Source organism: Hyperolius riggenbachi, chromosome 1 (genome assembly GCF_040937935.1).
Source record: "Hyperolius riggenbachi isolate aHypRig1 chromosome 1, aHypRig1.pri, whole genome shotgun sequence".
In the NCBI taxonomy this organism is placed as follows: domain Eukaryota; kingdom Metazoa; phylum Chordata; class Amphibia; order Anura; family Hyperoliidae; genus Hyperolius; species Hyperolius riggenbachi.
In genome coordinates, this window is record NC_090646.1 from 620,014,525 (window position 1) to 620,040,653 (window position 26,129).

Consider the following 26,129-nt stretch of genomic DNA (forward strand, 5'->3'; position numbering starts at 1 on the left):
GCTGAAAACTGAGAAATAATGAATTTTTTCTGTTTTTTTCTTATTCTTCCTGTTAAAATGCATTTACAGTAAAGTGGCTCTTAGCAAAATGTACCCCCAAAGAAAGCCTAATTGGTGGCGGAAAAAACAAGATATAGATCAGTTCATTGTGATAAGTAGTGATAAAGTAATAGGCTAATGAATGGGAGGTGAAAATTGCTCGGATGCATAAAGTGAAAACGACTGAAGGCTGAAGTGGTTAAACTTGGCAGCTACTACAGTAAAAAATAATGATATGTATGTACAGTATTTGCATTTATGTGTGGTTTGCCTTCTTAGAACAGAAGGTATTTGCGATGATTCAGATTTCAGCGTGTAACTGCGGCCACCCACAATGCACCACTACTGAATATGCAAATCATCTCTATGCTGATGATGCCAGGCTATAGCTTTACATTTTACAGAGCCACACCAACCCCACATGCAGACAGCCTGTTTCAGACTGTTGGTCCTCCTCAGTGCATGGCAGGAATTGCTATGGCTCTATGTGATAGGGTTTGGACCAGTACTACTGAATACCCAAGCTGCTCGGGGTGACACAAAACCGCAAAAAAAAAATGGGGATTTGCATTTATATAATGCAAGGACATTGCAGGGCTTTCAAATATAGGCTGCACCCGAGTTGACCAGCTGTATAGATATGCAGAGTCCAAATACAGGAAGATTACGCCACTTGCATTGTGCACAGATTGTTCAATACTACACTCTTCTACGACAATGAGGTCCTCTCTCAGAAGAGACCTAACCACTAACTGACAATTAAACATTATTAAAATCTGGGGCTGCTAGCCCGTAAATGGTCTACACATGTTTTCGAAATAACAGCAAGAAATATGCAGCGCTCCTAGGCTGCGAATGAAATGAAACTAACAGAGGGGTGCAGCTCCCCCCAGGGACTTATACACACCTTGAATGCAAATCAGATGCAAACTATGCACTAATCCCTAATCTAATTTGAATGCAAACTGATACACATGAATGCAGCTAGCTATAAATACAAGTAGACTTGCATTTTTGTACAACAGGAGGAAATGGCAGCGCTTTCAAATATAGGCTACACCCGAATTGCATAGATGTTCAGAGCCCAAATACGGGCAGATTACACAACTTGCATTCAAAACTGATGCTGCAAAGGAGGACGTGGCTTCAAAAACAGCCTGTGCACAGATTGTTCAATACTAGACTCTTCCACGACGATGATGTGACCTCTCGGACGAGACCAAACCACTTAAAAAGAAAAAAAAAAACTTTTTTCAGAAGTTCGACTCTATTGTATATTAAAACACTCTAGAAAGTCGTTAAAGCATTATGTCAACACCAAACTTTCAGAGTTATCTTGAGTTGACGTCAGATAGATACGGTATGTTTTCCCTTTGCGCTGTTTTATGTGGGCCCTGAAGAACAGCAGCCAGACAAAAGGTCCATGAAGACCTGTCACAACATTGAGTAGAAAGCCCACAGAGCAAAAGAATTTACATCAAACCTCATGTTAATTACAGTGCTACAGAAATAGACTCCATGAATATTCTGTTAGGTGCAGAAGCAGAGGCTGAAGGGGCACTTCACTGAGATGATGCGAAGAGGGGACTAATTACTGCTCATGACAACCGATGACATTAATACAATTGTACCTATAACGATGTATAGAATCTTTGTTGTAATTTTGTTTGCTTTTTGTATTGTTCGTTTGTGTGAAGCATTAGTTGAGTTTTCTTCATATGCATTTTCTTTATCTTGGCTATACAGTATTTATAGAGCAAATAAGACCTAAAAGAGACAATGAGAACTTTCTCTATCCACCATACTTGTCTTATTGCTAAGTCGTGCTCATCAGCAAACTATTCTTTTTCACACAATCCACACGTTCCACCTCCTGTCACATTGTTCTTTTTTTCAGTTTTCCATATTTAACAATAGAACATTGCACTTACCCTTTTCATAAATGTAGGTATGTTGCTTAAAATAAACCTGAGACGGGGGTTATAAAAAATCCGGCATGAATTTGATCGCTCCCATGCCACCGTCCTCTGCTACCTGCAGCCTCCACAAATTTCCTCAAAAAGTCCTCCGGTCCAGGTCATACTACGCAGGTGTAGTCGGGCTGTGTGCTCTCCTTTGTCTTACTCCAGTGGTCAGGAGCATTTTGTGCCCAGACACAAGAGCGAGACAGGGGAGTTGGACATAGCCCAACTGCACCTTGGCCAACTGGCCCCGACTTGACGACTTACCAGGGCCAGTTGCGGAGGCTGCAGGCAGCGGAGGATGGAGGAAGCCCCAGGTATGAATACATTTTTATATCCCCCATCTCAGGTACATTTTAAAGCCATGGTTCAGCTTTGTATCTTTTGAATGATTATTGTTCGAATTATATGATCATTTGTGATGCACAAAACATTGCGCATTAACCATTTTTTGCAGTTTTTGTTTACTTACCTGGCTGTTTAAGTTTGCAATGGTGACTTCCTGTGCTAATGTCAGATGCTGCTCTGATCGACTGAAGAGCAGTCTATAAACAGTCCAAACTCCTCCCCATATCTCACTTCATAAGGACAAATATCAGTGCCATTCGGGGAAAAAAAGCCTGGCATTGGGCACTTCTGTGGTGCCATGGGATTGTCATCCTTAAATGTAAAAGATGCCTCTACGATTGACCCGGGTTCTTGACTCTTTTCCCTGCTCAATCGTAGAAATCCACAGAGTGGGCTGGCACCTCCAATGATAAAGCTCTTATGCGACAGTTTGGGCAACCTTGTTAATCGTCATGATTTTCCTGTATAAATCGTTGGTTGTTACAATTAAAAATGTCAGCTAAATATATCTAGCTATATATAGAAGACACACACAGTGATATTTGAGAAGTGAAATGAAGTTTATTGGATTTACAGAAAGTGTGCAATAATTGTTTAAATAAAATTAGACAGATGCATACATTTTGTCATTTTATTGATTCCAAAACCTTTAGAACTAATTATTGGAACTTAAATTGGCTTGGTAAGCTCAGTGACCCTTGGCCTACATACACAGTTGAATCCATTTATGAGAAAGAGTATTTAAAGAGACTCCGTAACAAAAATTGCATCCTGTTTTTTATCATCCTACAAGTTCCAAAAGCTATTCTAATGTGTTCTAGCTTACTGCAGCACTTTCCACTATCACAGTCTTTGTAATAAATCAATGTATCTTTCCCCTGTCAGACTTGTCAGCCTGTGTCTGGAAGGCTGCCAAGTTCTTCAGTGTTGTGGTTCTGCTATGAACTCCCCCTTCCAGGCCCCTCTATGCACACTGCCTGTATATTATTTAGATTAGGGCAGCTTCTCTCTGCTCTCTTATCTTTTACAAGCTGGATAAATCGTCCTCTGAGCTGGCTGGGCTTTCACATACTGAGGAATTCCATAAGGGCAAAGCTGTTTGCAGGAAAAAAAGAGCAGCCTGAAACTTCAGTGCATGAGAACTGCAGTGGGAAAGAAACACACAAATGATCTCTTGAGATTCAAAAGGAAGGGTGTATACAGCCTGCTTGTGTATGGATGTATTTTCTATGTGTGGACATACTGTACATCAACCTACTTCCTGTTTTGGTGGCCATTTTGTTTGTTTATAAACAAACTTTTTAAAACTGTTTTTAACCACTTTTAATGCGGCGAGGAGCGGCGAAATTGTGACAGAGGGTAATAGGAGATGTCCCCTAACGCACTGGTATGTTTACTTTTGTGCAATTTTAACAATACAGATTCTCTTTAAGGGGGCCAATTGTTAGTTTCCCTCCTCTTTAATTTTCCCTGAAGCGTAGCAACATGAGGGTCTCAAAACAACTCTGAAATGACCTGAAGACAAATTTGTTCACCATCCTGATTTAGGGGAAGGATACAGAAAGCTGTCTCAAAGATTTCAGATGTCTGTTTCCACAGTTAGGAACATATTGAGGAAATGGAAGACCACAGGCGTAGTTCAAGTTAAGGCTCGAAGTGGCAGACCAAGAAAAATCTCGGATAAACAGAAGCAACGAATGGTGAGAACAGTCAGGGTCAACCCACAAACCAGCACCAAAGACCTACAACATCATCTTTCTGCAGATGAAGTCACTGTGCATCGTTCAACCATTCAGTGCACTTTACACAAGAGATGCTGTATGCACGAGTGATGCAGAGGAAGCCTTTTCTCCGCCCATAGCACAAACAGAGCCGCTTGAGGTTTTGGAATAAGGTGCTGTGGACTGATGAAACTAAAATTAAGTTATTTGTGCATAACAAGGGGCGTTATGCATGGAGGAATAGAGATGGCCCAAACCTCCGATTTTAGGTTCGGGAACCTCAAACGCGAACTTCCGCAAAAGTTCGGATTCATGCGAACTTTACGAACCGCAATAGACTTCAATGGACAGGCAAACTTTCAAAACTTCAAACACTAATTCTGGCCACAAAAGTGATGGAAAAGCTGTTTCAAGGAGTCTAACAACTGGAGGGGGCATGGTGGAGTGGGATACACGCCAAAAGTCCCGGGGAAAATTATGGATTTGACGCATAGCAGAGTTTTAAGGGCAGAAATCACATTGCAATGCTAAATTGGAGGCATAAAGTGCTTTAAAACATCTTGCATGTGTATACATCAATCATGTAGTGTAATTAGTGTACTGCTTCACACCGACAGACCAAACTCACTGTGTAACACACCGCAAACAGCTGTTTGTGTAGTGATGGCCATGCTGGACTGGTGCGTACTATGGCGAGAGTGCAGGCCATGGCGGTTTTCAAGCCCATATGGTCACCGGGCTGAGATAGCTCAGTGACAGAACAACAGTGACTGTCCAGCTGATCGAATTTGGTCTGCTAACAATGAAGCAACGACCTTATTATCTTGGGTCAAGTGTGCCCCCCAACACACTCATATAGCCGGTCATTGCTTCATTGTGATATGCAAGCCACTTCACCGTGGCAAGGTAACGATCACGAGGAGAATTGACACATATACATGCCTTTTGTTTTGTTGCTGCAGCTGCAGTGCAGCCAGAAAAATTAGGCAGGCCAGTACACGCAACAGAAAAAATTGTTATTGTTTTTGTTAGCGGCCGCTGCTAGCTAGTTTGGGTATCGCCTTTTTTGAGAAATAATTGCGGCCTGGCATCTTCCACTGCAGTGTGTGACTTTGCTTTTGTGTGCTGCTTTTCCCCAGGTGGTCATCCCATTGCAGTTTGTGCTTTGTCATCAAGGACGTTGTCCCTACGCAGGTCTTGGTCTTTCCACGGCTCAATTTTCGGTGGCAGAGTGTACAGATGGCATTGCTCTCATCTGAGCCAGACAGACAAAAACATTTCCACACCGCTGAGCCCTGGGATGTTGGCACTTTGGTGACTGCCAACTGAGTGTTAAGTGGGGTGCCAGAATCAGAGCAGGAGGAGGAAGATATGTCACGCTTCCGTGCGGAAGCTGAGGAAGATGAGGTGTTCTGTGTTAAATAGTCAACTACATCCTGACAATCTTGGAGGTGGATGGCACGTGCCTTCTGAACACTGTACTTTGGTCCAGGACCGCATGAAATCACGACAGCACGACCTTGAACAGACCTGCCGGGTGGCCTGCCTCTGCCTGTTTAGTCCATATTGGGGGGGATGAAGTGAAAGGTATGCACTGACTTGACTAATACAATTTGCAGTCACACAGGTGCAGTGAAAGGTATACACTGACTGCTGGTATAACAATGTGCAGTCCCACAGGTGCAGTGAAAGTTATGCAGTGACTGCTGGTATGGTATAACAATGTGCAGTCACACAGGTGCAGTGACTGGTATTACAATACAATGTGCAGCTTTCACACACACAGGTGCAGTTAACAGGCATGCTTGGACTGGTATATAAAACCGTGTGCGGTCACACAGGTGCAGTAAAAGGTATGCAGTGACTGGTATTACAATACAATGTGCAGCTGTCACACACACAGGTGCAGTTAACAGATATGCACGGACAGGTATATTAACCACTTGAGGACCTAGGGCTTTCTACCCCTTAAGGACCGGCCACTTTTTTTCCATTCAGACCACTGCAGCTTTCACGGTTTATTGCTCGCTCATACAACCTACCACCTAAATGAATTTTGGCTCCTTTTCTTGTCACTAATAAAGCTTTCTTTTAGTGCTATTTGATTGCTCCTGCGATTTTTACTTTTTATTATATTCAGCAAAAAAGACATGAATTTTGGCAAAAAAATGATTTTTTTAACTTTCTGTGCTGACAGTTTTCAAATAAAGTAAAATTTCTGTATACATGCAGCGCGAAAAATGTGGACAAACATGTTTTTGATTAAAAAAAACCCATTCAGTGTATATTTATTGGTTTGGGTAAAAGTTATAGCGTTTACAAACTATGGTGCAAAAAGTGAATTTTCCCATTTTCAAGCATCTCTGACTTTTCTGACCCTCTGTCATGTTTCATGAGGGGCTAGAATTCCAGGATAGTATAAATACCCCCCAAATGACCCCATTTTGGAAAGAAGACATCCCAAAGTATTCACTGAGAGGCATAGTGAGTTCATAGAAGATATTATTTTTTGTCACAAGTAAGCGGAAAATGACACTTTGTGAAAAAAAAAAAAAAAAAAAAAAGTTTCCATTTCTTCTAACTTGCGACAAAAAAAAATGAAATCTGCCACGGACTCACCATGCTCCTCTCTGAATACCTTGAAGTGTCTACTTTCCAAAATGGGGTCATTTGTGGGGTGTGTTTACTGTCCTGACATTTTGGGGGGTGCTAAATTGTAAGCACCCCTGTAAAGCCTGAAGGTGCTCATTGGACTTTGGACCCCTTAGCGCAGTTAGGGTGCAAAAAAGTGCCACACATGTGGTATTGCCGTACTCAGGAGAAGTAGTATAATGTGTTTTGGGGTGTATTTTTACACATACCCATGCTGGGTGGGAGAAATATCTCTGTAAATGACAATTTGTTAATTTTTTTTACACACAATTGTCCATTTACAGAGATCTTTCTCCCACTCAGCATGGGTATGTGTAAAAATACACCACAAAACACATTATACTACTTCTCCTGAGTACGGCGATACCACATGTGTGGCACTTTTTTGCACCCTAACTGCGCTAAAGGGCCCAAAGTCCAATGAGTACCTTTAGAATTTCACAGGTCATTTTGAGAAATTTCGTTTCAAGACTACTCCTCACGGTTTAGGGCCCCTAAAATGCCAGGGCAGTATAGGAACCCCACAAATGACCCCATTTTAGAAAGAAGACACCCCAAGGTATTCCGTTAGGAGTATAGTGAGTTCATAGAAGATTTTATTTTTTTGTCAAAAGTTAGCGGAAATTGATTTTAATTGTGTTTTTTCACAAAGTGTCATTTTCTACTAACTTTTGACAAAAAATAAAATCTTCTATGAACTCACCATACTCCTAACGGAATACCTTGGGGTGTCTTCTTTCTAAAATGGGGTCATTTGTGGGGTTCCTATACTGCCCTGGCATTTTAGGGGCCCTAAACCGTGAGGAGTAGTCTTGAAACGAAATTTCTCAAAATGACCTGTGAAATTCTAAAGGTACTCATTGGACTTTGGGCCCTTTAGCGCAGTTAGGGTGCAAAAAAGTGCCACACATGTGGTATCGCCGTACTCAGGAGAAGTAGTACAATGTGTTTTGGGGTGTATTTTTACACATACCCATGCTGGGTGGGAGAAATACCTCTGTAAATGGACAATTGTGTGTAAAAAAATCAAAAGATTGTCATTTACAGAGGTATTTCTCCCACCCAGCATGGGTATGTGTAAAAATACACCCCAAAACACATTATACTACTTCTCCCGAGTACGGCGATACCACATGTGTGGCACTTTTTTGCACCCTAACTGCACTAAGGGGCCCAAAGTGCAATGAGTACCTTTAGGATTTCACAGGTCATTTTTGTTTCAAGACTACTCCTCACGGTTTAGGGCCCCTAAAATGCCAGGGCAGTATAGGAACCCCACTAATGACCCCATTTTAGAAAGAAGACACCCCAAGGTATTCCGTTAGGAGTATGGTGAGTTCATAGAAGTTTTTATTTTTTTGTCACAAGTTAGCGGAAATTGATTTTAATAGTTTTTTTTCACAAAGTGTCATTTTCCGCTAACTTGTGACAAAAAATAAAATCTTCTATGAACTCACCATACTCCGTACGGAATACCTTTGGGTGTCTTCTTTCTAGAATGGGGTCATTTGTGGGGTTCCTATACTGCCCTGGCATTTTAGGGGCCCTAAACCGTGAGGAGTAGTCTTGAAACCAAATGTCGCAAAATGACCTGTGAAATCCTAAAGGTACTCATTGGACTTTGGGCCCCTTAGCGTACTTAGGGTGTAAAAAAGTGTCACACATGTGGTACCGCCGTACTCAGGAGAAGTAGTATAATGCGTTTTGGGGTGTATTTTTACACATACCCATGCTAAGTGGGAGAAATATCTCTGTAAATGACAATTGTTTGATTTTTTTACACACAAGTGTCCATTTACATAGAAATTTCTCCCATCCAGCATGGGTATGTGTAAAAATACACCCCAAAACACATTATACTACTTTTCCTGAGTACAGCGGTACCACATGTGTGACAATTTTTTGCAGCCTAGGTGCGCTAAGGGGCCCAACGTCCTATTCACAGGTCATTTTGAAGCATTTGTTTTCTAGACTACTCCTCGCGGTTTAGGGCCCCTAAAATGCCAGGGCAGTATAGGAACCCCACAAGTGACCCCATTTTAGAAAGAAGACACCCCAAGGTATTCCGTTAGGTGTATGGCGAGTTCATAGAAGATTTTATTTTTTGTCACAAGTTAGTGAAAAATGACACTTTGTGAAAAAAAACCAATAAAAATTAATTTCCGCTAACTTTTGACAAAAATAAAATCTTCTATGAACTCGTCATACACCTAACAGAATACCTTGGGGTGTCTTTTTTTCTAAAATAGGGTCACTTGTGGGGTTCCTATACCGCCCTGGCATTTTACAGGCCCAAAACCGTGAGTAGTCTGGAAACCAAATGTCTCAAAATGACTGTTCAGGGGTATAAGCATCTGCAAATTTTGATGACAGGTGGTCTATGAGGGGGCGAATTTTGTGGAACCGGTCATAAGCAGGGTGGCCTTTTAGATGACAGGTTGTATTGGGCCTGATCTGATGGATAGGAGTGCTAGGGGGGTGACAGGAGGTGATTGATGGGTGTCTCAGGGGGTGGTTAGAGGGGAAAATAGATGCAATCAATGCACTGGGGAGGTGATCGGAAGGGGGTCTGAGGGGGATCTGAGGGATTGGCCGAGTGATCAGGAGCCCACACGGGGCAAATTGGGGCCTGATCTGATGGGTAGGTGTGCTAGGGGGTGACAGGAGGTGATTGATGGGTGTCTCAAGGTGTGATTAGAGGGGGGAATAGATGCAAGCAATGCACTGGCGAGGTGATCAGGGCTGGGGTCTGAGGGCATTCTGAGGGTGTGGGCGGGTGATTGAGTGCCCTAGGGGCAGATAGGGGTCTAATCTGATAGGTAGCAGTGACAGGGGGTGATTGATGGGTAATTAGTGGGTGTTTAGGGTAGAGAATAAATGGAAACACTGCGCTTGGGTGGTGATCTGATGTCGGATCTGCGGGCGATCTATTGGTGTGGGTGGGTGATCAGTTTGCCCGCAAGGGGCAGGTTAGGGGCTGATTGATGGGTGGCAGTGACAGCGGGTGATTGATGGGTGGAAGTGACAGGGGGTGATTGATGGGTGGCAGTGACAGGGGGTGATTGATGGGTGATTGATAGGTGATTGACAGGTAATCAGTGGGTTATTACAGGGGAGAACAGATGTAAATATTGCACTGGCGAATTGATAAGGGGGGGTCTGAGGGCAATCTGAGCGTGTAGGCGGGCGATTGGATGCCCGCAAGGGGCAGATTAGGGTCTGATCTGATGGGTAACAGTGACAGGTGGTGATAGGGGGTGATTGATGGGTAATTAGTGGGTGTTTAGAGGAGAGAATAGATGTAAACGCTGCGCTTGGGTGGTGATCTGATGTCGGATCTGCGGGCGATCTATTGGTGTGGGTGGGTGATCAGATTGCCCGCAAGGGGCAGGTTAGGGGCTGATTGTTGGGTGGCAGTGACGGGGTGATTGATGGGTGATAGGTGATTGGCAGGTGATTGACAGGTGGTCAGTGGGTTATTACAGGGAAGGACAGATGTAATTAATGCACTGGCGAATTGATAAGGGGGGGGTCTGAGGGCAATCTGAGCGTGTGGGCGGGTGATTGGGTGCCCGCAAGGGGCAGATTAGGGTCTGATCTGATAGGTAACAGTGACAGGTGGTGATAGGGGGTGATTGATGGGTGACTGATGGGTAATTAGTGGGTGTTTAGAGAAGATAACAGATGTAAACAATACATTTGGGAGGTAATCTGACGGCGGGTTTGCGGGCGATCTAATGGTGTGGGTGGGTGATCAGATTGCCCGCAAGGGGCAGGTTAGGGGCTGATTGATGGGTGGCAGTGACAGGGGGTGATTGATGGGTGATAGGTGATTGGCAGGTGATTGACAGGTGATCAGTGGGTTATTACTGGGAAGAACAGATGTAATTAATGCACTGGTGAATTGATAAGGGGGGGTCAGAGGGCAATCTGAGCGTGTGGGCGGGTGATTGGGTGCCCGCAAGGGGCAGATTAGGGTCTGATCTGATAGGTAAAAGTGACAGGTGGTGATAGGGGGTGATTGATGGGTGATTGATGGGTAATTAGTGTGTGTTTAGAGGAGAGAATAGATGTAAACAATGGATTTGGGAGGTGATCTGATGTCGGATCTGCGGGCGATCTATTGGTGTGGGGGGGTGATCAGATTGCCCGCAAGGGGCAGGTTAGGGGCTGGCTGATGGGTGGCAGTGACAGGGGGTGATTGACGGGTGATTGATGGGTGATTGACAGGTGATTGACAGGTGATTGACAGGTGATTGACAGGTGATCAGGGGGATAGATGCATACAGTAAACAGGGGGGGTGGTCTGGGGGGGGGGTCTGGGGAGAATCTGAGGGGTGGGGGGTGATCAGGAGGGGGCAGGGAGCAGGGTGGGGGATAAAAAAAAAATAGCGTTGACAGATAGTGACAGGGAGTGATTGATGGGTGATTAGGGGGGTGATTGGGTGCAAACAGGGGTCTGGGGGGTGGGCAGGGGGGGGTCTGATGGGTGCTGTGGGCGATCTGGGGCAGGGGGGGGGGAAAAATCAGTGTGCTTGGTGCAGACTAGGGTGGCTGCAGCCTGCCCTGGTGGTCCCTCGGACACTGGGACCACCAGGGCAGGAGGCAGCCTGTATAATACACTTTGTAAACATTACAAAGTGTATTATACACTTTGTATGCGGCGATCGCGGGGTTAACATCCCGCCGGCGCTTCCGTATGGCCGGCGGGATGTTGCGGCGGGTGAGCGGCGCCAGGCGGAGGCGGAGGATCGCGTCACTGATGACGCGATCGCTCCGCCCATGCCCCTACAAGGACCGCCGCCAATTGTCAATACGGCGGTCCTTGCGGGGTGCACTTCCCGGCCGCCAATTGTACATACGGCGGTCGGGAAGTGGTTAAACTGCGTGCAGATATGCACGGACAGGTATATTAAACTGCGTGCAGTCACACAAGTGCAGTAAAAGGTATGCAGTGACTGGTATTACAATACAATATGCAGCTGTCACACACACAGGTTCAGTTAACAGGTATGCACGGACTGGTATATAAAACAGCGTGCTGTCACACAGGTGCAGTAAAAGGTATGCAGTGACTGGTATTACAATACAATGTGCAGTGCAGCAGTCACACAGGTCAGGTGGTGCAGTGAAAAGGTAGGCACTGAATGTGGTGGGCCTGGCACAGTATAGCAATCAGCAAGGGCCAGCTGCGACAGACAGGGCTGTATATGCAAGTGTCAATGGGCCACACACAAAAAAAAACACATCACAAGAACATTAGCTCTCAAAAGAGCTGTTTTGGGGTGCTTTTTAGCAATAAATATAAGCAAGGAGCAAGCTAGCAAGCCTAACAAGAACCTAACTAAGCTTTCCCTATCTCTGCAGCAACCTCTCTCCCTTCTCTCACTAACACAGCAGCACAGAGTGAAAAAATGGCTGACGCTGCTGCCTATTATAAGGGGGGGCTCCAGGAGAGAGTTCAGCCTGATTGGCTGTCTGCTGACTGTGATGTAGAGGGTCAAAGTTTAGCCCAATGATGTAGTATAGGGGGCAGGTCAAACTCGCATAAAGTTTGCGTTCAATCGCGAACACGAACCAGTGATGTTCGTGCAAATAAGTTCACATGCAAACCGTTCGGACCATCACTATGGAGGAAAAACAACACAGCATTCCAAGAAAAAAGACCTGCTACCTACAGTAAAATATGGTGGTGGTTCCATTATGCTGTGGGGCAGGTGCGTAACTAGGAATCACTGCGCCCCCCTGCAAAACTTTGGATGGGGCCCCCTACAACTCCCCCGCCCATTTGGCTTTCTGCACAGGTAAACTGAGAACCAATATTATTCAGCTGGCTAGTGCATACTGTAATGTGTCTTCCCCATGCAGATAAAAGAAGAGAACAGTGAAGCACTGCAGGCATTTTCTCTATTTGCTCCTGTGAAAAATGTGCATGTTCCCAAATGCAAACACACATGGGGCTTGATGCACTAAACCGTGATAAATCATATCACGGCCATTTTCGCGGTTGCGTGCGTTCGAGAAATTTGCGTGTGCAGTTGCAAAATTTTGCATGAAAACGGCGGTGATATGAGTTATCATGGTGTAGTGAATCAAGCCCATGGTGTGCAGAAAACGCATACAAAAAAACGACAGACAACTGTGCTCCCAGCCACAGCTAATTACACTCACTCTGTCCATCTCTGATGGAGCAGAACTGGCTCTGCAGACTCCTCCAGCATCACTAAAGTACACAGCACTTGGGAAAGGGCTGGAGAGGCTGAGGGCAGGGCGTAATACACAGGAGCCTGCTGCACACTGAACAGGGACTGTCTACAAATCTGTGTCTAAAGAACTTTGTTAGATTCCTTATTAGTGGCTGAGCAGATGCAGTCATTAGAACAATTGTGCAGAGAGCAGAACGTTTATTTTTTTATCTCCATGCCCTTAGTTGTCAGTCTCTCAGGAAAGGGAGAACAAACTTCTTCCCCCAGGGCCCCCTGTGGCTTCTGCCCCCCCCCCCCCCCCCCCGCATCCCTTGCAGGGTCTATTGTTAAGCCCCGGGCTGGTGCACACTAGAGTTGGGCAAACAGTTCGGCTGTGTTAGCCGAACTGTTCGGCTGCCCAACCTGTCATTTGGCTGTGGCTCTTACTACTTCCGGGTCGCAATGACCCGGAGTAGTACGTCTGCGCTGGCCCGGCGGAGCGCGTCCTAGATCGCGCTCCCGTTGCCGGGCACTCTCTGCGCATGTGTGTGACGTCACTCATGACGTCACACACATGCGCAGAGAGTGCCCGGCAACGGGAGCGCGATCTAGGACGCGCTCCGCCGGGCCAGCGCAGACGTACTACTCCGGGTCATTGCGACCCGGAAGTAGTAAGAGCCACAGACACATGACAGGTTGGGCAGCCGAACAGTTCGGCTAACACAGCCGAACTGTTCGCCCAACTCTAGTGCACACCAAGAGTGCTTCTAAGCGCTTCTCAAATTGACGGCGATTTCAAAAGCGCTTGGCTAATGTTAACCTATGAAGGTGTTCCCACAGCAGCGTTGTGTTTTTTTTAAATCACAAATATACTGCATGTAGCATTTTTTGGAGAGATTCATTCAAAAATCGCTCTGAAAATCGCTACACAAAATCGCACTTGCAAATTGCTAGCGATTGCTATTCCGATTTTGAGGTGCACTAGCCAGGACTGGGAGAGAGGAGTGTAGAGAAATTGAGACTAGCCTGTGAGTGTAGTCCCACATCACACAGAGGCTACTTGTCTGTAATAGAGTAACCAAGCAGCTCGGGGTGACCCAAACCAGTAGGAAAGTATAGAGGGATAAAAGAGACCGAAAAGACCTCCTTCTAATAAGCAATACTTGGTGAAATGTGCCTTCTTAAAACAGAATGAAATTTGCAATAATTCAGCTATAAGTGAACATTTGTGGTTACCGACAATGCACCACCACTGAATATGCAAATGTGAAATGAGATAATTTGCATATTCAGTAGTGGTACATTGTGGCTAACCACAAATGTTCACTTATAGCCAGTGGCGTAGCTAAGGAGCTGTGGGCCCCGATGCAAGTTTTACAATGGGGCCCCCCAAGCACGCTATACATAAAAATTGATATAGCACACCAAAACCTGCCAATGGCAACTATAGTGTCAGAGGTGCAAGAAGGGGATGGGGAACAGTTTGTTAATGATTACCACTATTCAAAGTATCTATAGAAGTGATTATTATGAGCACAGGACCAATAGAGAGCTAATACTGTAGTTGAGGAAGGACCCTTCGGGGCCCCTCTGGCCCAAGGGCCCCGATGCGGTCGCAACCTCTGCAACCCCTATTGCTATGCCCCTGTCTGAAAATCTGTGGTGTGAGTTAAAGAGAGCTGGCCATGTTCGGAAGCCATCAAACCTGAATGAACTAGAGATGTTTTGTAAAGAGGAATGGTCCAAAATACCTTTAACCAGAATCCAGACTCTCGTTGGAACCTACAGGAAGCATTTAGAGGCTGTAATTTTTGCAAAAGGAGGATCTACTAATTATTGATTTCATTTCTTTTTTGTGGTGCCCATATTTATGCACCTACCTAATTTTGTATAAACAATTATTGCACACTTTCTGTAAATCCAATAAAAGTCATTTCACTTCTCCATAGCTCCCAACTGTCCCTTTTTCGGAGGGACAGTCCCTTTTTTGGATCCCTGTCCCTCTGTCCCTTTTTCACCCTCATTTGTCCCTCTTTTAGGACTTTGTCCCTCTTTCTATATAAATATGTATATTAATATGCTAAAAATGTGTTTAATTGACACTAAACTTTATTCCCATCCTTTAAATTGATATATTACTAATTTTAAAATGTTACTATGAGGGAAAATTAACCAGGATAGAAAGGACCAGTGTGGTTTGAATTATAAAACAACATATTTTTCTTATGAAATCTTTATGGTATGCAAAAAGTTGGGAGGTATGCTTCTCAAATATCAATGTGTGTCTCCTATATGATATATTATATTTAACTGAAATTTTTTATCGAAACAACCACAAGGTTGCCCAAACTTTCGCAGCCCACTGTAGCTTTTTATTTAATACAGGTAAAAATCCATAAAAAGTGTCAAAAAGTGTGGGGCTGCGACCAGCGCCAGCCTGCTGTTTCAGACCTCCTGGTGGTCTTTCTCAGGCTGGACAGCCCCACACAGTGTGGGTCTGTCCAGATGGGAGATTGGGAGCTATGTCAGCCCACCATTTCTGAGCCATGTACTCTCTACTGTGGGGACTATGTTGCCACTTTTTGTTTAGGAGTCACACCCCCTCTTCCAGTAGCAACAGAATACTTAAAGTAGAGGGCACATTCCACTGTTTTTATACTAGAATTTGTTGTATATTCCAGTTACAGGTAGGCTTATTTTACATAACAAAAGAACATTTCTACTGAGCTATTATCTGAATGCCTGCTGCATGCAGGTCTTACTCTTAACTCAGTCCCTAAGCCACCCATTAGCACTGGTTGTAAAAATCAGATGAATCCCTCTGTCGTTCAGGGCTCGTTTCCACTATCGCGAATCTGCATGCGTCCAACGCATGCAGATCCGCACATGTAATACAAGTGGATGGGCCTGTTTCCACTGTAGCGTTGTTGAGGTGCGTTTTTTTCAGCGTGAAAAAAACGCACAAAAGAGCCAACGATTTCGCCTGCGTCGGGAATCCGTGCGAATCGCCGCTAATGTATTTAATAGTAAAAACGCATGCGTTTGTTACATGCGTTTTTACCCGCGATTTCGCGTGCGATTTCGCACCTTTTTCAATTTTATTTAGCCCTGGCAGTGTCATGGTTAATTTCGCATGGCACCCTGCCATGCGAAATCGCAGGCGAAATCGCGGGTAAAAACGCATGTGGAAACGCATCCGCATGCGTTTTTACAAGCGTCGGAATGCGGCCGAAATCGCGTCGCAACAGTGGGAACGAGCCCTCAAAGAACATTATGTGCTAATTACAAAAATGCAGTAAATTGTGTTCATAATCAGCCACTCAATTTAATAAAAAATGTTCCTGACGCTATAACTGTAATTTTTTTTAAATTTGAAGATTAAGTGAAATCAGCAAGATCATTAAAATGGTGTTAAAACTGTGTTATAATAACCATTAATAACACCAGAGAAGACCTTGATGTATCTGATCCTCATTTTCAGTAGTGATATCCCCCACAACTTCGTTCTGCGAACTTCAAACCCGAATACCCGCAAAAGTTTGCAAACAGGTGAATCTGGCGAACCGCCATAGACTTCAACAGGGACTGTTTCTGGCCACAATAGTGATGGAAAAGTTGTTTAAAGGGGCCTAATACCTGGACTGCAGCATGCCAGAGAGGGATTCATGCCAAAAGTCCCACCAAATTACAGAGTTGATGCAGAGACCTGTTTTAATCTCTAAAGGGTAGAAATCAGAGCACATTCCTAAATTTGTGGAATTAAGTGACTTAAAACGTCCGGCGTGTGTACACGTCCATCAGGTAGTGTAAAAATAAGGCCCGGTTCACACTGACAGATGAAACGCCGCTTTTAACACACCGCAAACAACCGCAAAGTGCTTTAGTGATAACGTCAGGTGAGCAAATCATTGCTTTTGCTAGTTGACACTTCCAGAACATGTTAGTCCACTCGGCGGCAATCTTTGTGTAGTGGTGTGTAGTGGCTGCCTTGCTGGTGCGCAAATTCGTGGGAATGCAGCGATTGCAGTTTTCCAGCCTCTATGGTCAGGCTGAGTTAGTTCATTGACAGTTATGTGACCAAAAAAACACTGATTCTGTACTGAGGCCTTATACAGGTAGAAGTTGTAGATACTAGATGCCAGTAGTGGTGGTGAAGAATTATTGGGTTATGGTCGGTGCACTACTAGGACCAGCAGACCTGTCTCCAACAGCTAACTTGTGCACAGAACTGCAATACAATAGCAAGAAAAACAATGTACCAGCCCTAAGAAGGTCTTAGCTGTTCAAGACAATGTGGTAGCAGCAAGAATCTGCACTGAGGACACAGAACACAGGCCTACCTAATGCTCTCCCTGTCAGCAGCACACTCTCCCTGATCTGCCTAGCACAGAAGTCAAACACAGACTGCAAAATTGCTGCTGTGCTGGCTTTCTAATAGGTGTGTGTGTGTGTGTGTGTGTGTGTGTGTGTGTGGGGGGGGGGGGGGGGGGGGGGTGTCTGCTGACTCTGGGGTGAAGTGTCTATTTTTGGCTCCATTACAGTGTATAGGGGCAAATCGAACACGCCAAGTGTTCGCCTGCTGATGCGAACGTGAACACCCCTTGTTCTGATTTAAAAATGTTCGGAGGTATGCCTCTGCTATTTCGCCATCCAGCACGCCCAATTGGTAAACAACGGGATACGGGATACTCATACACACGTTAAATTATCAGACAAGTTTTCCCCAGCCTGGGTATGAGCATTTAATGTGGAAATAGATGTGCTTCAGATGCACAACAAACAACAAGCTGAAATAATGATTATTATTGCTCTATTAATCCCTGCAATGTATAGGGCTGTACTAAAAGCACTTGAGTTTTCTCAACAAAATATAATAATGATAATGCAATTTGATGCCATTTAAATAACTGTCTTTGATATACTGTATATATATATATATATATATATATATATATATATATATATATATATATATATATAATTTTTTTTTCCAGAAAATATTTATTTGCAATAAGTACCCAAGAACAAGCAATGCCTGCCAATAAGAGTGCTGGCGTTTGTAAAAATGTCCATGGGCGTTGCATGCCTTTTATTATGCGGACAATGACAGCAAACTGTTTACAGTAATAATATTAAATGTGCCCTTGGCATTTAATTTGTTTACCCTTTGTCTGAAAAGAAACAGTAGAGAGTTGTACCGTGTTAGCCATGAGTAAAAGCAAGAAGTTTTGAATCAGGATGATACCATTTATTGGCTAACTTAGAGATGGATAAACAGTGAGCTTTCAGCTTATAAAAAGCCTTCGTCGGACTGGTTCCTGACCAGAACTGAAAAACACAGCTTATATACACTGACATACAGAGGAGAAACATTCTTTAGCAAACATAAATGTAATTAGATGCCTCAACTGTTCCTGACGAGGCTTTCCCAGGCATCCTGGCTAAATTGATAAGATCAATAGTTCCCTCAACATGACATGAAGCAGACTCTGGTGATGGGGAGACATCGTAAATTCCGAGTTCAAATTGTAACTGGGCTGGTTACATGCACTGTGCTGACGTAACCTGGACTCGTAGTGTTGTCCGGATCATGAATGAATCGTTAATTTGATCCGGATCTTTTTTGTGAGTCGAATCATTTTTCAGTTTTGGTCAGGAACCAGTCCGACGAAGGCTTTTAATAAGTCGAAAGCTCACTGTTTATCCATCTCTAAGTTAGCCAGTAAATGGTTATATCCTGATTCAAAACTTCTGAAAAGAAATATACTGTATATTAGTAGAAAGTAGTATATTATTAGATTAGTCTGCAATGTTAATTGGGCAAGCATGGGATCAACAGGCATTTATTGCATGTATATGGCTAACTTTACCATTTAAATCTACTTATTTCCTTACCTGAACTCTTAACCCAACCTAACCCTTAAGTGTACATGTACTTAAAGTGGAATAACATTCATTAGTACTTGTTTTCCTACTCTTTACCCATACAGCTATCCTACTTTATTGCTTTGCAAAGTAATGTAATCTGTATGAAAATGACAAGTCCCCTCAGCATAGAATACATCAGGGCTGGGAACTGCCATTACAATAAATGTATTATATCAAAATCATTCAGGAAACTTTTAGGCTGCTTTCACAGTGGGACGTTACAGGTGCACGTTAGAGCAGCCTGTAATGCAGCCCACCGCACAGCAATGAAAAATCAATGGGCTGTTCACAGTGCCCACGTTGCGTTACATTGTAATGCAGCACGTTCTGGGAAAGTGCAGCATGTTGTGCGTTATACTGGGCTTTAGCTGCGTTAGACTGCTTGCACATGTTCAGTGACTAGCCACATGGCTAATTAATATTCACTGCACTGTGCTGACGTAACCTGGACTCATAGGGCTTGATTCACAAAGCGGTGCTAACCTACTTAGCACATCTAAAGTCTTTAGACGTGCTAACCAGGGTGCTAAGCAGGTTAGCACCGGATTTCTCAATCAGATCGCGCGCAAAGTTCTGCGCGCAAAGTTTTACGCACGCAAAGTCCTTTGCGCGTGCTAAGTCCCATAGGCTTTAATGGGCACTTCGCGCAGAGCACCCTGCGCTCTGTGCAGTGTGCGTGTAAAGTTTTACGTGCATAAAGTTTTGCGCGCGATAAGCTCATTTAGATGTGCTAAGGGGGTTTTCACAGGCGTGCTAACTGTTAGCACCGCTTTGTGAATCAAGCCCATAAGTGTTGTCCGGATCATGAATGAATCGTTAATTTGATCCGGATCTTTTTTGTGAGTTGAATCATCCTGGATCATTACAATGAACGGTTCGGTTCACAGTGGATGTCTGTCTGGAAGAAACAGGAACATACAGAATGTAAAGTGCATTCTGTCCTGCTAGTCATTTCAACCCCAGTCTGCTTCCCTAGTAAAATGAATCAAATGATTCGGTTCAAAGATCCAGATCTTTTCAATGATCCAATTCAAATAATCTGAATCCTTGAAAAGATCCGTACTTCCCATCACTATCCTGGAGCGGCTGTTCTATCAGTATAGATAGAACGAAAACAGCGCACCAAGTGCCGCATAATGCGGCTCAATCTGACGTCCAACTTCAACACCACCATGCGTTGCGTTAGGGGCACGTTATGTGATCTTAACGTCCCCTAAAACGCAACGTCTTGGTGTGAAAGAGGCCTTATAGTTACGGTGACCATACGTCCCGCTTTACCCGGGACGTGTCCCGCCTTCGGGGGGCGCTGTCCCAGGCTGCATGAGGTCCCGGGAAATGCCCCGCTTTTAGCAGCGGGATGTCCCGGTCTCGGGACTCTGGCCACCGTACTGAATGAACTAGCTGCAGCGTCTCATAGACGCTGTGCTAGTTCATTCCCTGCAGCCCCGCTCCGGCAGCCTGCATATTCCTCCGGCAGGCACAGGCAGAGCAGGGCTACGGCAAGATGGCATCCGGAGGCGGAGCCCTGTACTGGAGACTATTTCCGGACGCCATCTTGCCGTAGCCCTGCTCTGCCTGTGAGAGCAGGAGATTGAAGGAGGATCGTCCGGAGGAGCTGCGCACACACCAGAGGCCGGCTGCGCGAGAGGACTTCTGTCAGGTGAGTACATGCTTTTTTTCCCAGGTGAAATGTGCGTTTATTTTGTGCTGACATGTTGCCCGCAATGCGTTTATTTTGTGCTGACATGTTGCCCGCAATGCGTTTATTTTGTACTGACATGTTTGCCCCCATTGCGTTTATTTTGTGCTGACATGTTGCCCGCAATGCGTTTATTTTGTACTGACATGTTTGCCCCCATTGCGTTTATTTTGTGCTGAAATGTAGCCCGCAATGTGTTTATTTTGTGCTGACATGTTGCCAGCAATGCGTTTATTTTGTGCTGACATGTTGCCCGCAATACGTTTATTTTGTGCTGACATGTTGCCCATTGCGTTTATTTTCTGGTGTCTGGGGTAAATGTTGCTGCATTTATTATTTAATGGTCATAGTTGGCTATGCTTGCTGCTTTGGGGTTAAGGTATACTATTAAATAGCATCACACAGTTTCTGCACACCTATGATGAGAATCCTCGTTTGACCACATCATGGCGTAAACACTGCTTTCTTATGCCTCGCTGTTACATCACTACATTAGCTCCGCCCATAGAATGTAATGGCCACTCCCATTTTTGGTGCGGCCACCGCATTTCTCAGCACGCCCACCATTTCTTCCCCCCCCTTCCCCCCGTCACCACCCCTGTCCCATCCTAGGTTGAGGCCACAAAAATCTGGTCACTGTATTATAGTGCATCAGATTACAGTCACTAATGCTGGGAATACAAGGCAATTTCCCATCTGATTGATGGGTAATCTGATGGGAAGCTGTATCGGGTGTAAATGTCCAAGCTGCTCCCAATCTAAATAAGGAATTTCTTATTGGATGATTTTTTTTTTCCAGTTACTGTATTTTTCAGCATATAATACACTCTGGAATATAAGACGCACCTAGGTTTAGAGGTAAAAAAAAATCAGAGTAAAAAAGAAAAATACTTAACTTAGGCCCTTTACGCCGCAAAACTGTCTCTAAGCTAGTATATCTAAGCTGCACTGACCAGCTACACTACACTAACCCCTGCTTCCCTTACCAGTTACACTTGACGTCAAGCATGACCCCGGTGCACGTGCACGGCTCGCAGTTCAGTAGCTGACGAAATGCGGAAGTGTATGAAGGCCACAGGGATTAGAGGACCTGGAGCCGTAGAGCGGCAGGTGGCTGCTGTGTACGGCTAGGTCAGAAGACACCAGGGAGAAAAGGAACCCCTGGAGAAGCTGGAGCGAGGTAGGAGAGAAGCGTGAGGAGTGTGGCACTGGGTGGGTAAGACCTGAGCATACATTTCACAACATTTTACCGTATCTTCAGAATATAAGGCCCAGTTTTCGGGAAGAAAAAGTGTGTCTTATATTATGAAAAACACAGTAATATTGAGTTTTATCCCACTTTTAAGGCTCTCCTTGGCTGTATGAATGTCTAGAGACGTAAAACAGTCTGTTCAGCACTGACGGCATACATTATAGGTTCTGTAAGTCTGACCCCTCTGAGCATTTTCATAAGCCATCATGATTTTTTCCATAGAACTCTGCTTACGTGACGCGTCCCTCGCGATGTCAACATGTATACATTACAATAAGCTTCCAGACAGAAGAAATGCACTTTTGTTTTTGCGAGGAAGATCTCAGACAACAGAAACGAGCCACACAATTTGAATAAACAGCTGCTGACAGCTGCTTCTGGCATCCCCACTCACATTATAAAAGCAATAATGGAGACCACGGAGGGCGAAGTGTTTAAACAGCGCAGTTCATATTCTAGAGGGCAGGCTGACCTTTGACAGAGATTACTGGAAAAGACTCTGCCGTGCAGCGGAATCCAGCAGGAAGATTAAAACGGTATTAGCCAAGTGTCCTCCCTGTAGACTGTGCTGGCTAAAGTTCAAGTGGAACCATTCCTGAGTTCACATATTTGTTGACATGCCACGGCCGGGGAGGACAGCTGGACTACTTGTGTGCTTTAGCATAAAGTGTACCTGTAGTTAAAAAAAAAGTGCAAATGGATACTTGCCTAAGTATAGGGAAGCCTCTGTATAATCCAGAAGCTATCCCCATCCGCTTCCTTCTCACCATTCCTGCACTGGTAACCCCCAAAGCCTGTCGACAATAGCTTGTCGATGGAGCTTGGCCGCACTGCACAGGCACAGATGGATTGCACCTGCACAGTAGCATGAAACCCAACAGGCTCGGATTTTTCCACCAAGAAGCACAAGCTGATCTGTGCTATGGCACAGACTCGAGCTGTCCTGTGTCAGCACAGTGCAGCTGCTCTCCTGTTTGAGGGGGGAGCACATTCCTGGTACGGTGAGTTGGAGGGCGATGAGAGATTGATGCCCCTAATAGACAGTGACGTAGCAAGAGGAGATGCAGAGGTCGCAACCGCACTGGGACACCTGGGCTAGAGGGGCCCATAAGGGGTCTCCTTCATCCATCTTAGCTTTTTATTGGTGTTATGCTGAAAATGAAGACCTCTATATGTACATTGCATAGTGGTAATCCTTAACAAGCTATTTTCTTAAAGAGGAGCTGTCAGCCATACTATCTCAGAAAAAAAAACACATATATAAGTAGATAAATACTTTCTTTACTTACATAACATATGTTTTGCACTGTCCACGTTTTGATTTTAGTGATTTTTCTACAGCAAAAAAGAGAAAATCCTTCCTAACATTTCCCATTTTAAGTGTGGCTAATTTCCAATCCTGATGTCATTTCCTGCCTAAGGCTGCGTCCACACTAGGTCCGGAAACGTATCCGTGGCTGCGTTTTTCAAACCTGATGAAAAACGGAGTCCCGGATACTAATGTTGAAAATAGCAGCCAGCCTCACCCAAGTAAAAAACGGATCCGTCTGCGTTTGCGGGGATCCGTTTTCAAAACCTGAACGGAAGGTCCGGACCTGCTGCATTTTCACGCAACGGATCAGGACCACGGATACACGCAGGGGTAGTGAAAGCAATGAGAAAACGCATCTCCAGCTCCACAGGCAAAAAACGGATGTGAAAACGGATAGCCTGAGCTTTATGATTGGCCCAAAAAATCCTCCCACTCCTTCCTAATGATAGAGACGTTTTCTGTCAGGGAAAAACCTGAACGGAAACTCAGGGCCGCCATCAGAAATTTTGGGGCCCCTCACAAATCATCAGTCCGGGCCCCCCCCCCCAAACTGAGAAATGTGCGTAGCCATTACATGTTGGCAGAGCTAGTTGGAGGCTTGCTGTCCACAAATTAATCACGAATAACCACGGTGGATACTCGTGATTCAAGTTAGCTCTAATTGCCACAGCTGAGCGGCTAGATGCGGCGGGGTTAATTACCCAGAACGCCGCTCTCCGCCCAGCGTTTCAACGAGGTGCAAGTGTCCGAATGGACGTGTTGCAAGCCTCGATATCGAGCACTTCTTCCTTCAAGCCGGAAGGAGGAAGTGCTCCATCATTTTTTTAGAACCTCCCAGTTTTATTTTCTGTTTAAAAAAGCTAAAAAAGTAGGTTTAATGCTATTGTCTCATATGGTAATGATTCAGCTTTTCCCATAGTCTCGCAGTTAGCAATCATGTGACCCCCAACAAGACAAATTCAGCAATCATGAGGCCCCCAACAAACCATGAGGCCCCCAACAAGACAAATTCAGCAATCATGAGGCCCCCAACAAATCATGAGGCCCCCAACAAGACAAATTCAGCAATCTTGAGGCTCCCAACAAATCATGAGGCCCCCAACAAGTAAAAATTCAATCATTAGGCCCCCAACAAGACAAATTCAGCAGTCATGAGGCACATAAATAGACAGCATTTCACATAAATAGGCAGAATGCCCCCTTATTATGGTAGACACCTCTCACCTGGATTCTGACAGGGACCCCCAGGTTAGGTAGTGAGTGACATGGAGCCCTTTAGGCAGTGAGTGACAGGGAGCCCTTTTAGGTAGTGAGGGAGTGACAGGGAGCCCCTTTAGGTAGTGAGTGAGTGACAGGGAGCCCCTTTAGCTAGTGAGTGAGTGACAGGGAGCCCCTTTAGCTAGTGAGTGAGTGACAGGGAGCCCCTTTAGCTAGTAAATGAGTGACAGGGAGCCCCTTTAGGGAGTGAGTGAGTGACAGGGTGCCCCTTTAGGGAGTGAGTGAGTGAGTGACAGGGAGCCCCTTTAGGGAGTGAGTGAGTGACAGGGAGCCCCTTTAGGCAGTGAGTGAGTGACAGGGAGCCCCTTTAGCTGGTGAGTGAGTGACAGGGAGCCCCTTTAGCTAGTGAGTGAGTGACAGGGAGGCCCTTTAGCTAGTGAGTGAGTGACAGGGAGGCCCTTTAGGGAGTGAGTGACAGGGAGGCCCTTTAGGCAGTGAGTGAGTGCCAGCGAGCCCCTTTAGGGAGTGAGTGAGTGACAGTGACAGTGAGGCCCTTTAGGTAGTGAGTGAGTGACAAGGAGCCCCTTTAGCTAGTGAGTGAGTGACAGGGAGGCCCTTTAGCTAGTGAGTGAGTGACAGGGAGCCCCTTTAGGGAGTGAGTGAGTGACAGGGAGGCCCTTTAGCTAGTGAGTGAGTGACAGGGAGGCCCTTTAAGTAGTGAGTGAGTGACAGGGAGCCCCTTTAGCTAGTGAGTGAGTGACAGGGAGGCCCTTTAGGTAGTGAGTGAGTGACAGGGAGGCCCTTTAGGGAGTGAGTGAGTGACAGGGAGGCCCTTTAAGTAGTGAGTGAGTGACAGGGAGGCCCTTTAGCTAGTGAGCGAGTGACAGGGAGCCCCTTTAGCTAGTGAGTGAGTGACAGGGAGGCCCTTTAGGTAGTGAGTGAGTGACAGGGAGGTCCTTTAGGGAGTGAGTGACAGGGAGGCCCTTTAAGTAGTGAGTGAGTGACAGGGAGGCCCTTTAGGTAGTGAGTGAGTGACAGGGAGGTCCTTTAGGGAGTGAGTGACAGGGAGGCCCTTTAAGTAGTGAGTGAGTGACAGGGAGCCCCTTTAGCTAGTGAGTGAGTGACAGGGAGGCCCTTTAGCTAGTGAGTGAGTGACAGGGAGGCCCTTTAGGTAGTGAGTGAGTGACAGGGAGGCCCTTTAGGGAGTGAGTGAGTGACAGGGAGGCCCTTTAAGTAGTGAGTGAGTGACAGGGAGCCCCTTTAGCTAGTGAGTGAGTGACAGGGAGGCCCTTTAGGTAGTGAGTGAGTGACAGGGAGGCCCTTTAGGGAGTGAGTGACAGGGAGGCCCTTTCAGTAGTGAGTGAGTGACAGGGAGGCCCTTTAGCTAGTGAGCGAGTGACAGGGAGCCCCTTTAGCTAGTGAGTGAGTGACAGGGAGGCCCTTTAAGTAGTGAGTGAGTGACAGGGAGGCCCTTTAAGTAGTGAGTAAGTGACAGGGAGGCCCTTTAGCTAGTGAGTGAGTGACAGGGAGGCCCTTTAGGTAGTGAGTGAGTGACAGGGAGGCCCTTTAGGGAGTGAGTGAGTGACAGGGAGCCCCTTTAGCTAGTGAGTGAGTGACAGGGAGGCCCTTTAGCTAGTGAGTGAGTGACATGGAGCCCCTTTAGGGAGTGAGTGAGTGACAGGGAGGCCCTTTAGCTAGTGAGTGAGTGACAGGGAGGCCCTTTAAGTAGTGAGTGAGTGACAGGGAGCCCCTTTAGCTAGTGAACGAGTGACAGGGAGCCCCTTTAGCTAGTGAGTGAGTGACAGGGAGCCCCT